Genomic DNA, 12,275 nt, shown 5'->3' with positions numbered 1-12,275 from the left:
ACTCACTAAATGTTTATTAAATTGAGTCAACCAGTTCTCAGTTAATTTGAGTTTTATTACCATGATGTGGGTCAGGTTATGTGAGTGTGGTGGACTAGGTTTGACTGAGTTCACAAGTCATTAATGATAGGTCTTGTTACAAGGCCTGACTTAGCCATCAAATGTCCTGTCTACACTTCATCTTATTCTCAGACTTGTAAGTCCCATAAGGTTAGATTATACTGAATATCATTTGTTTCTTGCAAAGCAAGATAAAAAGCTATCTCAGAATTCATTTGTAAGGCTACACCTTAAACAAAGAAAATGAAAATACTAATTCAAAAAGATGTATGCACTTCTATGTTCATTGCAGTATTATTTACAATATACAAGATATGGGAACAACATTAGTGTCCATCAGTAGACAAATGGATAAAGAAGATGTGGTATATTGCATATTACTTAGCCCTGAAAAAAAGATGAGATCTTGCCATTTGCAACAACATGGATGGACCTAGAGAGTATAATGCTAAGGGAAATAAGTCAGACAAAGACAAATACAATATGCTTTCACTCATATATGCAATTTAAGAAACAAAGCCAAAAAAAAAAACAAAACAAAAAAGAGACAGAAAAACAGACACTTAAATACACAGAACAAACTGGTGGTTGCCAGAGAGGAGGTGGGTGGGGGAGAGGTGAAATAGATAAAGTAGATTAATAGTATACTTATGCTGAGCACTGCATAATACATAGAATTATTGAGTCATTATATTGTACACCTGAAACTACTATAACATTGCTTGTTAATTATACTTCAATTTTTAAAAATAAATAAAACATTGTTTAAATCCTCCATCAGAAAAAAAAAAAAAGTACATCACATGCTGTGAATGACTGATCACATAGCTGAGGTTCTAGCTGGTAGTACAACCACAGAACAAGAGGTAACTGTTTGCCAACAGTAGCAGAAACAAAGACTTTAAAAGATGGAAGTCAACCTAGTTATAGCAGATTCTGTCAATAACCCAAAAGCTTTCAGGAAATGGTTCTCACAATACCAACATCTTTCAGCCTTAAGCACCTGTGTCTCTCTACCAAAGGGCATGCTCAGCCCAAGCATAACACAGGCCAGAAGTACCAAAGGATTTTTGTGGCCAGGACCAACTCCCAATCAATGAGGGATAAATAATCAACTTCCTCCCCTATCAGTAGGATGTTTCGGGCGCATGGTTCATATTTTGTGGTAGGGGGAGCATCTGGAGTGATTGAGCTCCTGTGTCCAGAGGGATCATCGAAACAGTCATTTTTAAAAAGTTAACTTATTTATTTTGAGAGGGAGGGAAGGGAGGAGGGAGGAAGAGAGAGAGACAGAGAATAGGGGGAGAGGGATAGAGAGGAGAGAGGGAATCCCAAACAGGCTCTGAGCCATCAATGTGAGCCCAATGTAGGGCTCAATCTCAAGAACCATGAGATCCATGAGATCATGACCTGAGCCAAAATCAGGAGTCAGCCACTTAACCGACTGCACCACCCAGGTGCCTCAAAACAACCTTTACTGACTCTTCCCCATTCTCTTCTCTCCATCTAATTCTATCACTATGCTTTCCAGGGTCATTTCCCAAATAAACTTCTGGCACCCAAACCCTGGTCTCAGTCTGGAGGCTTTTGTTCAAATCAATATGGTATCATACTCCCTATAGCAGCCATGTAATAATGCTTTGAGTCTGCCATTTGTGAAATCCACCAAAATGTACATGACAATACTTTGTAAGATTGTGTAAGTACACATGTATACACATGACACAGAGAAGAAGCAAAATAATGTGGTTCAACATTTCCCAACGTATATTCCAGGGAATAGTATTTTAGTAGATTTTGCTTAAAACTTCATTTTAATGTCAAATAAATTTTGCATTGGGTTGCTTAAAGGGTAGAGGAGTATACTGTCCATACCACGATTCTGTTGTGCAAAGACAAAAATGTACCTGTCTGCTATGACTCACTTCTCTTGTTCTTGAGCCTCTGCTCTCAGCAACAGGGAAGAATTAAACTTTACAATTAAAAGTCCTTCCACCTTGTCAATTTAAAAAAATCTGTTGGGTAAATATTTAGTTAACTCAAAGTTCAAACTTTCTATCAGAAGTTTCTCCCCCTCAAAGGATCCTATCACCTCACATCCCAAGGTGGTTTAGGGTCACAGAGGCAAGTTCACATTTCCCCATCGCCAAGAAAGGATGGGGAGGGTACAGTGCCCTGTGCTCTACCCTCTGAAGGGTCCCCTATGGCCTTGGCTGAGGTGGACACAGCTGTTCACCAGACCCAACTGGAGAGAGTGTAAAAAATGCAGATTTCCAGGTCCTTTCTCTGGATGTTTTGATTCAGGGAGAATGGAGTAAAACCAGGAGCCTGTGTTTTTAGCAAGTTTCCCAGAGGGTTCTGATGTAGCCAAAGCAAAGCCTGGTGTTTGGGAAACACTAGGGTGGCCTGTCCTGTCACCTACCAAGCTTTGAGCTTCCCATCATACTGTAAGATAGGGGACTCACAACCTATTGTCTCACACTGAAGTATAGGATTTAGCACCGTTACCATCTTTACTCATCACGAGGCATATTGGGGCAGAGGATATAAGGTTTCCAAGTAAATGTTGGGACTGGTGGTAAATACACGGATACTATAGTTTACGCACAGTAATCATAGAATCTTTAAAGCAGAACTGAGGAACTAAAAGGAGAAAAAGATCCTCTGATATTAATTCCTGTTATTTCAATACCAATCAGGAGAGTTCTAAGAAAAGCCACACAAAATCCCTGAGGGGAAAGAGGAACAGCTGTATAAAGAAAGACCAAAAAAAAAAAATACATATCGTTTACTTAATAAAATCTACATCTAAAACTCTGAAAATTATATCTCATTTAAAGAGTGCTGGGAACAGAGATTAGATATTATTTTTTCCGTAACTGAACTTCAAAAACAGATAAAATGCTGTTTCTGTGGTATTTTTATAAGAAGGAAGTTTATAGCATCACTTTTGAAGTATATTTAAGTTGAATATTGTAACTTAATGAATACATAGGATTGGTTCATACCGCTTGAAGTTGATATCAACAAAATCTTCCACCCAAAGCAGGCTTACATTTCAAATTACCCCAGAATGAAGTTTAACCTTTTAAAATCTGATCCAGAATATTATGTCAGCTTGTTTTTTCAGAGGGGAGCCTTCACCCGGTATAGCAGTCAGAACATGCTTGGTTGGATTTTGGTTATAAGCAACTGCAAGATTGCAGTAGCCTGACCCACCCACAGTACATTTCTTTCTCTTTTTTAAGTTTATTTATTTTGAGAGAGAAAGAAAGAGAAAAAGAGTGCATGTGTGCATGAGGGAGGGGCAGAGACAGAAGGAGAGAGGGAATCTCAAGCAGACTCCACACTGTCAGCAGGGAGTTCAATGTGGGGCTTGAACACACAAACCCTGAGATCATGACCTGAGCTGAGATCAACTGGTGGGACGCCTAACTGACTGAGCCACCCAGGCACCACCCCCCAACAGTACATTTCTTGCCCATATAAATACTCAACTAGAGTGAACAGGCGAGCATTGCTGATCCCAGCCTTTCAGGGGTCAGGTTGACAAGACTGCATCTCAACATGCATACATGTGCTTCCAAGTTCTCCATAGCAGAGAGAAGGAAACACAATTTGTGGCATACTTGTGCTCACATTTTATTGGTCAAAGCAAATCAGTGATCATTTTAACTTCAAAGGGGGTGGGAGAATACTGTCTTACCACTTGCCTTCTGGGAGAACTGGAGAATTTATCACCAGCCCTACTGACTGTCACTTCTGCTTTGCTGCTTACCTCCTCTGGACATTGGTATCAGACAACAATCCACACTATCTATCCTTTGTTTGGGACTCGTTATCAATCCAACAAACTTATATTATCAATCCAACAGAAACAAAATTTCACTCTTTTACATCCCTCATGTATCACATTTGGGTAGAACTGATTACATAGGTAAGCTCCACTGTGGCAGACACAACTAGCTGTTCACCAAAGACATTTCCCAAAGATAGTTGCAAATGACATATCAGATAAAGGGCTAGTATCCAAAGTCTACAAGGAACTCACCAAACTCCACACCCAAAAAAACAAACAACCCAGTGAAGAAATGGGCAGAAGACATAAATAGACACTTCTCCAAAGAGGACATCCAGATGGCCCACAGGCACATGAAACAATGCTCAACATCACTCATCATCAGGGAAACACAAACCAAAACCACACTAAGATACCACCTCACACCAGTCAGAGTGGCTGAAATGAACAAATCAAGAGACTATAGATGCTGGCGAGGGTATGGAGAAATGGGCACCCTCCTACACTGTTGGTGGCAATGTAAACTGGTGCAGCCGCTCTGGAAAACAGTATGGAGGTTCCTCAAAAAACTATCCATAGTACTCCCTTATGACCCAGCAATAGCACTGCCAGGGATTTACCCAAGGGATACAGAAGTGCTGATGCATAGGAGCACATGTACCCCAATGTTCATAGCAGCAATGTCAACAATAGCCAAAACATGGAACAAGCCTAAATGTCCATCACCTGATGAGTGGATCAAGAAGATGTGGTATATATACACAATGGAGTACTACATGGCAATGAGAAAGAATGAAATCTGGCCATTTGTAGGAAAGTGGATGGACCTTGAAGGTGTCATGCTAAGCGAAATAAGTCAAGCAGAGAAGGACAGATACCATATGTTTGCACTCAAAGGTCTAACAGGAGAACAGGAGAAACCTAATGGAGGACCAGGGGGAGGGGAAGAGGGAAAGAGAGTTGGGGAGAGAGAGAGGGACACAAAACTTGAGAGACTATTGAATACTGAAAACGAACTGAGGGTTGAAGGGGGAGGGGGGAAAACAGGTAGTGGTGATGGAGGAGGGCACTTGTGGGGAAGAGCACTGGGAGCTGTATAGAAACCAATTTGACAATAAACTACTTAAACAAAACAAAACAAAGACATCTCCCATCATTACCACTGGGTAGAGTCATTGCTGAGTTGCAACAGAGGCAATGGAGGCTATAGTTCTCAGACCCTTGCAATAGGTGACTGAGTTCTGGCTGATGGAATGCAGATGGAAGTGTTACTTTCCACTTTCAGCCCAGCCCATAAGTTTCCTATGCCATATACCACTCTTATCTTTTGGCTGGATGTAGATGCCTGCAGCCACCTAGAAAGTGACATGTTGAAGGTGCCAGAGCCTCTGTCAACTTGGTCTCTAACTGACTGCATGACCCAGACCTTCCCTCAACCCCCCACCTTGCTGATGACACATATAAACGTTTTACTAAAAATGGTTTTATTTTTAAAGTTTATAAAAATAAACTTGGATTATGAGAAACTTTAATACTGGTGGGGTAGCATAATAATTGACAGAATACTCTAGATGTGTGAATTTTAAAAAATGTTTTGGTTGGCCTTGAAGATGACAAGATCAACTAATGTAATTCCTTAGCTATTTACCAATCTCTTTCCATTCTCTGGCGCATATTTTCTGGATCATTGCACCACCTGATTAGAAGTGAATTTCTCAGCAAGTTCAGGAAGAACTGCATTATTCTAGAGGGTCTGGAGAAGGCAACAGGAAAGACTTGTCAGTTTCTGGTTTTGTAAAGGCTCTTACTCACTGACCACTCAACATAGGAGATAGAATCACATCATCAATGGCTGCCTAACGCTGATGGGCCACATTCTAAGTGTCTCACGACAGAAATAATTCATAACACATGAACTTAGATATTTGATACTACTTAAATTTTATCATGTTCATCAAAGCCCTATCATTTCTCCTATGCTGCAGCAAACCTAACTGTTGAGTTTCGTTTTCACTGGTGCACACAGATAGACTGCATTCTCCCGCCACCCTCGGCCTTGAAGTGGGTCACGTGACAGAGTTCTGACCAATGAAATTACAGCACAAGAAATGTGAGTGTTCTCAGACCAAAAGGGGGCCTCATAGCCCAAAGGGAGGGTGGAACCACTAGTTGCAGGGAGCTGGTCCCTGAATGAATGCTTAGAATAGCGCCCTCCCGACCCAACCAGTTTGGGACTATGATGAGAGAAAGCAATAAATCCGCTGAGATTTCATTAGGCGATTAGCACAGTTAGCATATCCTAAAGAATGTATTAAGACTGTTGCATTTGCCTTGAGACCCATGTGAAAGGTTAAAACTAAAGGGAATGGTATGTAAAGTATACATTGGTAAAGCTGTTAATTTAAAAAGGCAAGTCCAGGGGTCCTTAGAGATGTATTCCAACCTTGCTCCCTACTCCCACCCCCACGCTGTTCAGTTTGGCCCTTCCTATTTGTTTAACAGCTTCTACACAATGCACAATGCTGCTTGCTGGGATGGGGGTTGGGGAATGCTGTCGGGAATACTGGCTCCGTCCCCGCAGCTCACCCTCTCTTGGCCTCTTCTTGCATTACAGGTTACTTAAGGAAATTTTAGCCTTCTAAACTTTGACCTCCCATACTGTGCTCTCTGCTAGAATGCTCCTCCCGCCTCACCTCTACCTGCCCAATGCTACCTGTTCTCCCTACAACCCTTACTGAGACCTTACTGCTGGAAGGCTCGGGTGGGACAGACAGCATCAGGCTCTGCAACTGCTACAGCCCTTCCTTTGGAGGGCTCTGAGGGTTCATCTCTGTTCCCCACTGTGTGATGATAACAGGTGCACATCTCTGCCCTGCTAGAAGTTGCAAGCCGCTTGCAGACAGGGACTTCCGTCTGCCAGCACACAGATGATATTCAGTAATTAATGTTGGATGAATGCACGCTCTGTAAGAGGCAGACATGATGGGCCAGCACTGGTCTCCACGTGGAACACCAAGTTTCACATGGAGGGACAAGGAGTCTGCCAAGAAAGTGGAGGAAAAAAAAAGAAGAGAATTCCGGTTAATTAAGAAAGCATGAGAAGTAGCTCCAATTTTAGACATTCTTAAAGTAAAAATACCTTTAGGTAAATACTACTTTTGAACTATATTGATATATAACACACAGAAAAGTGACCTTGGAGAACATGGCTTGATGAATATCCAACAAACTAGTCACCCAGTGCAGTCAGCACGTCATCAAGAAACGTAATGCAATCAGCCATCCAGAAGCCCTCCCCGTCAAGTCTGTAAATACTATTTTAAAAGAAAAGGAAGGGGAGACAGAGGCGTGCCCAGGGGTCCACTTAAAAAGAAAAGGAGAAACCCTGCGACAGACATAGGGGCGGGGGGCGGGGTGATTCAAGCCCTCATTGAGCCCCACCCATCACCCATCGAGGGTTTATCCAGACCCGTGGAAAATTATCCTGGGATTAAACGGCCCCACAGACACAAACTGGGTAACTGCAGAGCAAGCTGGCCGAGCTTTAGAGACGAAGGGGATTCCTCCCTGGCAGTCACACGGTGTGAAGCCCTCCGGTCCGCCCTCCCTGGGCTCCCAGCAGGGATCCCAGCGCTGGGTCCCGGGTAGCCAGGCAGGTAGCTCCGGGCCGCAAAGTCCCGTCAGCCTCCTGGGCCTCCTGAGCGGTGCAGCACGGTGTCCTCTCTGCGTCCCCATCCAGGAAAGGGCCGGCTCAGGGGTGTCAGCGCTCCCGCCCCACTTCCCATTCGCAGCCGGCACTCCTTCGCCCTTTTTCTGAACCTGGGGAGGCAGGGCATCCCCCTTTTTCTGAACCTGGGGAGGCAGGGCATCGTCTGGGCCTCCTTCCAACCGGATGTGCTTCTGCCAGATCCCCAAGCTGAGAACTCATAACTTTAGAAGGAACAAATTCCCTTATAAAGGCTGGAGAATCCCTTTCCAGTATAATGTTACTCCAGGCCACAGGACCAGAGTGCTCTGAGAGCTGGCTTCAATCAAGCCGGTCTACTAAGTCTCTGCTATGCCCTTGAAAAGGAAAAATCCCGTGAAGGAAGGAACCATCTTTGGTTTGGAAGCTTCACTTCCTATTGTAGTTTTTTGACTCTGTCAGATCTCGGTATACATGTAAGAGGTAGAAAGAAACAGGCATGTCATTAGATACAAATAGGTGTGTAGGCAGTTAGAATAAAATTCTAGATGGTCTGCATGTAATTCTGAAGGTCCTAAGGATGGGTCTGGGCATCCAATATATGGGAGGATTTCTTGTTCACAAAAATGTGTGTGACGGAAAGTTTGGGGGTCTTATATTTCAAGTCCCTTATATTAAGAGAGCAACAAAGAGAAATAATAAGTTGGATCAGGCAGAGGGGCTATAAAGGGGATGTTTCTAAAGCATGATAGTTCCTTATAATGTTAAACTGGGTTTCTTCCCACTTCCACACTCCGCACACCATTTTCCTTCCAAATTTCCTGTTCCGAAGTTTCCAGAGAAGGCCAATGGCAGGGCTTTGGGTTAGGTGGTTACATGGGAGGGAGGGGATGCCTGGGTCTTGGTTGATCTGGGAGGCTTCCGGAGTATCACCCAATAGTCCTGTTGCTTCCTGTAAATGCAACTGATTTTGAAAAAAGAACTATTCCGTATAAACCATCCATTCTATAAATATTTATCAAGGCCCTTGTTTGTACGAGCCAAGCACTGTGTTGGGCCCTGGGGAATCTGGTGATGAGTAGAGCCGTTACTGTTCCCAAAAACTCAGTCTGGTAGAGGAGGCAGCCTACTAAAACAGCTGCCCTCCCCTGGGAGAAGTACTATGGCAGCTGCCACTGCCCAGCTGTGGGACCTGGGGCAAAGCACTTAACGCTCTGTGCATTATTTTCACGATCTGTGAATGGTGATAATAGTAACACCCCTCCTTGGGATGCTGTGAGGATTAAATGAATTAGTGCATTAAAGTGCTTGGGGGGTGGGGTGTGCCTGGGTGGCTCAGTCTGTTAAGCTTCTGACTTCAGCTCAGGTCATGAACTCATGGTCCATGGGGTTGAACCATTCCCCAGGCCCCATGCTCTGTGCTGACAGCTCAGAGCCTGGAGCCTGCTTTGGATTTTGTCTCTCCCTCTCTCTCTGCCCCTGCCCCAATCTCTCTCTCTCTCTCTCTCTCTCTCTCTCTCTCTCTCTCTCTCTCTCTCAAAAAGGAATAAACATTAAAAGAAATTAAAGTTCTTGGGACAATGTAAGTCACATAGAAAGTGCTATGGAAGGGTTTGTTCTTGTTGGTGGTGACAGTATTGTTATTCTTGGGGTGGTTACTGATGGAGAGAAAAGCTTCCCTCACTCTGTGCTTTCCTCAACCAGAAAGCCCTCCCTAAGGAGGTTAGGCAAATGGAGTATTAAAGAAGAGGAGTTGGTCAAATGGCTGAGGAGACAAGGGAATGGGGGGAGGAGAGAGGAGGAAAGACTAAGAAGAGGAGATGAAGCAGAGGGAGTGGCATGGGAGGCACAAAGATGTGGGACAGCACAGCAAATGTGAGAGCAGAAAGCAGTTTAACTCAAATGGGGAGGTAATTTGGAAGATAAGTCATCCTGTTAAGGTTAGACCACAAGGGATAGATCACAAAGGATCAAGCTTGGCATCATGCTAACGAATTGGGATTGTTAAAAATTAATTTACAAAAAAAATCTTTTCTAGAAATCTGTGAAGCCCCTCCTAAGCTATATCAGCAAAAAGGTGCCCTCAATGGCCAATTTCTGATAATACAAATGGGAAATGTGTGGAATGTCCCACAGGCATGTGGTTCTGCCTATAGGGCAGATGTTGACTGTGATGATTTCCCTGCCTCCCTAATGGCAGTCAAGGTTCTGACAAACTCTCCTGCTGTCCTCCCCAGCACCCCTTTGTCTTTACTGTCAGAGCCCTGACATTTTGTTCTGGTAGCCACAGCTCTCAGCCATCCAGGAACTCAGCAGAGAAAACCCTGATTAGTTTAAACCACACGTGTAATTCTATCCCCTTTCCTAGTGATTGGCTGAGGGACAGGTGGGCACTTGCCATAATTCTGACTAGAGATGAGAGAGCCCAGGAGACTTCTGGGAACGTTCTCCTGTCTCTGAAAAAGAAACACACAAGCGGGCGTGCCCCTTCTTCCTCTGTGTGTCGTGTTGGTTGAGTGACACCTAGAATTGTATGGCCTCTAGAACATCCAACACGATGTCTTGCATAGTATAGTTAGATAAGTTTACAACAACTTCCTCTGAGATAATTAGGGTGGTTGCTTTCCCTTTGGTAGATTAGAGAGCTGAGAGAGATGAATTAGCATATATTAGGCCCCGAGAATAAGCAGAAATAAACCTAGGTCTCAAAATTGCTAATGTTTCTGCAATACCAGGATATTTCTCTTTCATCTTACCAGATACGGACCAAAAAGCTTCATGAAATTTGGTTTTTGTGCCCAAACAACAAAGCAAAAGTAAACTGTTAGACTAAAAAGACTTTTTACATTTTTGTTCCCATTCTCTGAGGCTAACATGAAAAATTTGAAAAGATGGATTCTAGTGCTTTCTGAAGCCAAGAGATACCCACAGTTCTGTGTCAGATAGCTGCCCCACCAGGAACAATAACCAAAACCGAGCTTCCCAAACAGTGTGCCCCAAAAGCATTTGGGGAGGCAGGCATTGTCTCATGCTTTGAGGAGCCTTGTCACTTGACCTCAGTGTCAGTCTGTTGGAGCTGCTATAACAAAGAACTATAGACTGGGTGGCTTGGAAACAACCAAAAAGTATTTTTCACTATTCCGAAGGCTAGAAGTCCAAGATCAGGTAGCCCATGGTCAGGTTCTAGTGAGGACCCCCTTCCAGGTTGCCGTATTCTCACTGTATCCTCACACGGCAGAAAGAGGGCAGAAAGAGGGCTCTCTGAGAGAGAGCCACTTAATTACTACTAATACATTCAGTCCATTGTACCCAGTGTGCCATACAAATGTTGTTGGCATTCACATAAGACACGAAATGGAGTTTGGAAGGCACATGCCGGTCTTCCCGTGTCTTTCCCGTATCTCCGTATTTCCTACTTCCGTCTTTCATAAACTCTCCATTTCAGCAAACTAATCTGTTCACTGTCCCCCCAATACTTTTAGGCTTGGAAAACTTCCTTTATGATTCCTCTTACCTTAAATCCTAGGCCTCCCTCTGCATACTGAAATTTTTTTAAGTCCCACCCAAAGTGACCTCCTCCATCAAAATGTCATATTTTGTAACAAACATTACATAATCTGTTTATTGACCACTGACAGATCTTACTGTCATACAGTATTTGCCAGAATTCTGACTAGAATTCTGACAAATTCTGTATTTTCTCATCTATTCTTATTCCTCTGATGGTGAGAGTAATATAAATCAGCTTACTTGATAGTATTTCTTTTTTCAGCCAAAATGAATGTATGTCTACCATATGTAAACCATGGTGCTAGATGTGTGGAGATTCACAGAAGGGGGAAAAAGAAGAAAAGAGAAACATATCAATACAGCAGGTGAATGATGAAGCCTACAAGTCTTCTAACCTAAAAAATCTGGGGATGAAAGAAGCCCTAACTAGTACAGGATTGCTCTGCAAGGAGGAAGTATCCACTGAAAGGAAGGAGATATTGGCCATGAATTCGGTCTTTGAACGCTATGACATATAGTCAAATTTTAGTGGCTATATTAGGATTTGGGGAAGAGCAGGGTATTTTTAATCTCAAACCACCAATAAAGCCTGAACCATTTGCAAGTTTAGTCATAGAACAGACAATATTTGCATAATTGGACTTAGCTGAGTAGTTCCTTTAGCAGCAAGGAGACCCAAGAGTCAGCTGGAATAACTAGTGTGTGTATATGGGAAGTGGTGGTGGGGGGGGGGGATAATCAGGTTGGGATCTGGCCCCCTGGGTGTGACTGAGCCAGGGGAGGAAGGTATCTTTTGCATGGTCTGGGGAACAGCGCCGGCCAAGCTCATGGTCCATCTGTGGTCAGCCCATATAGCTTGGCAAGCTTCTTTAGCATGGCTCCTCTGTCCCTCATTCAGAATCAACCAAGAGGGCCAGCTCTGAGGCTTCTAAATCTGCCAGCCTCCTTAGGGAGTATTCCTAAGTAGGAATATACTTAGGGAAGCTGATAAGCCCCCTCTAAATATCTGGGAAGCAGTCTTTGAATTGAATGGTTTACCTGCTTGTTGTCTACTATTATAGTTACTCTTTGACTATGTGTAGAAACTGTTTGCAGAAAGCTAAGGGGTCTATGTGAAAGGAGATAGATCGGATCAACAATAATTTATTCTGATGTCAAAAGAATTCAGAGAATCTCTCAATTATATACCTCTAAGAAAGCTGTGAGGCTAGTGATATCCTA

This window comes from Suricata suricatta, chromosome 2 (assembly GCF_006229205.1).
Source record: "Suricata suricatta isolate VVHF042 chromosome 2, meerkat_22Aug2017_6uvM2_HiC, whole genome shotgun sequence".
Lineage (NCBI taxonomy): Eukaryota > Metazoa > Chordata > Mammalia > Carnivora > Herpestidae > Suricata > Suricata suricatta.
This window is presented reverse-complemented; position numbering follows the sequence as displayed.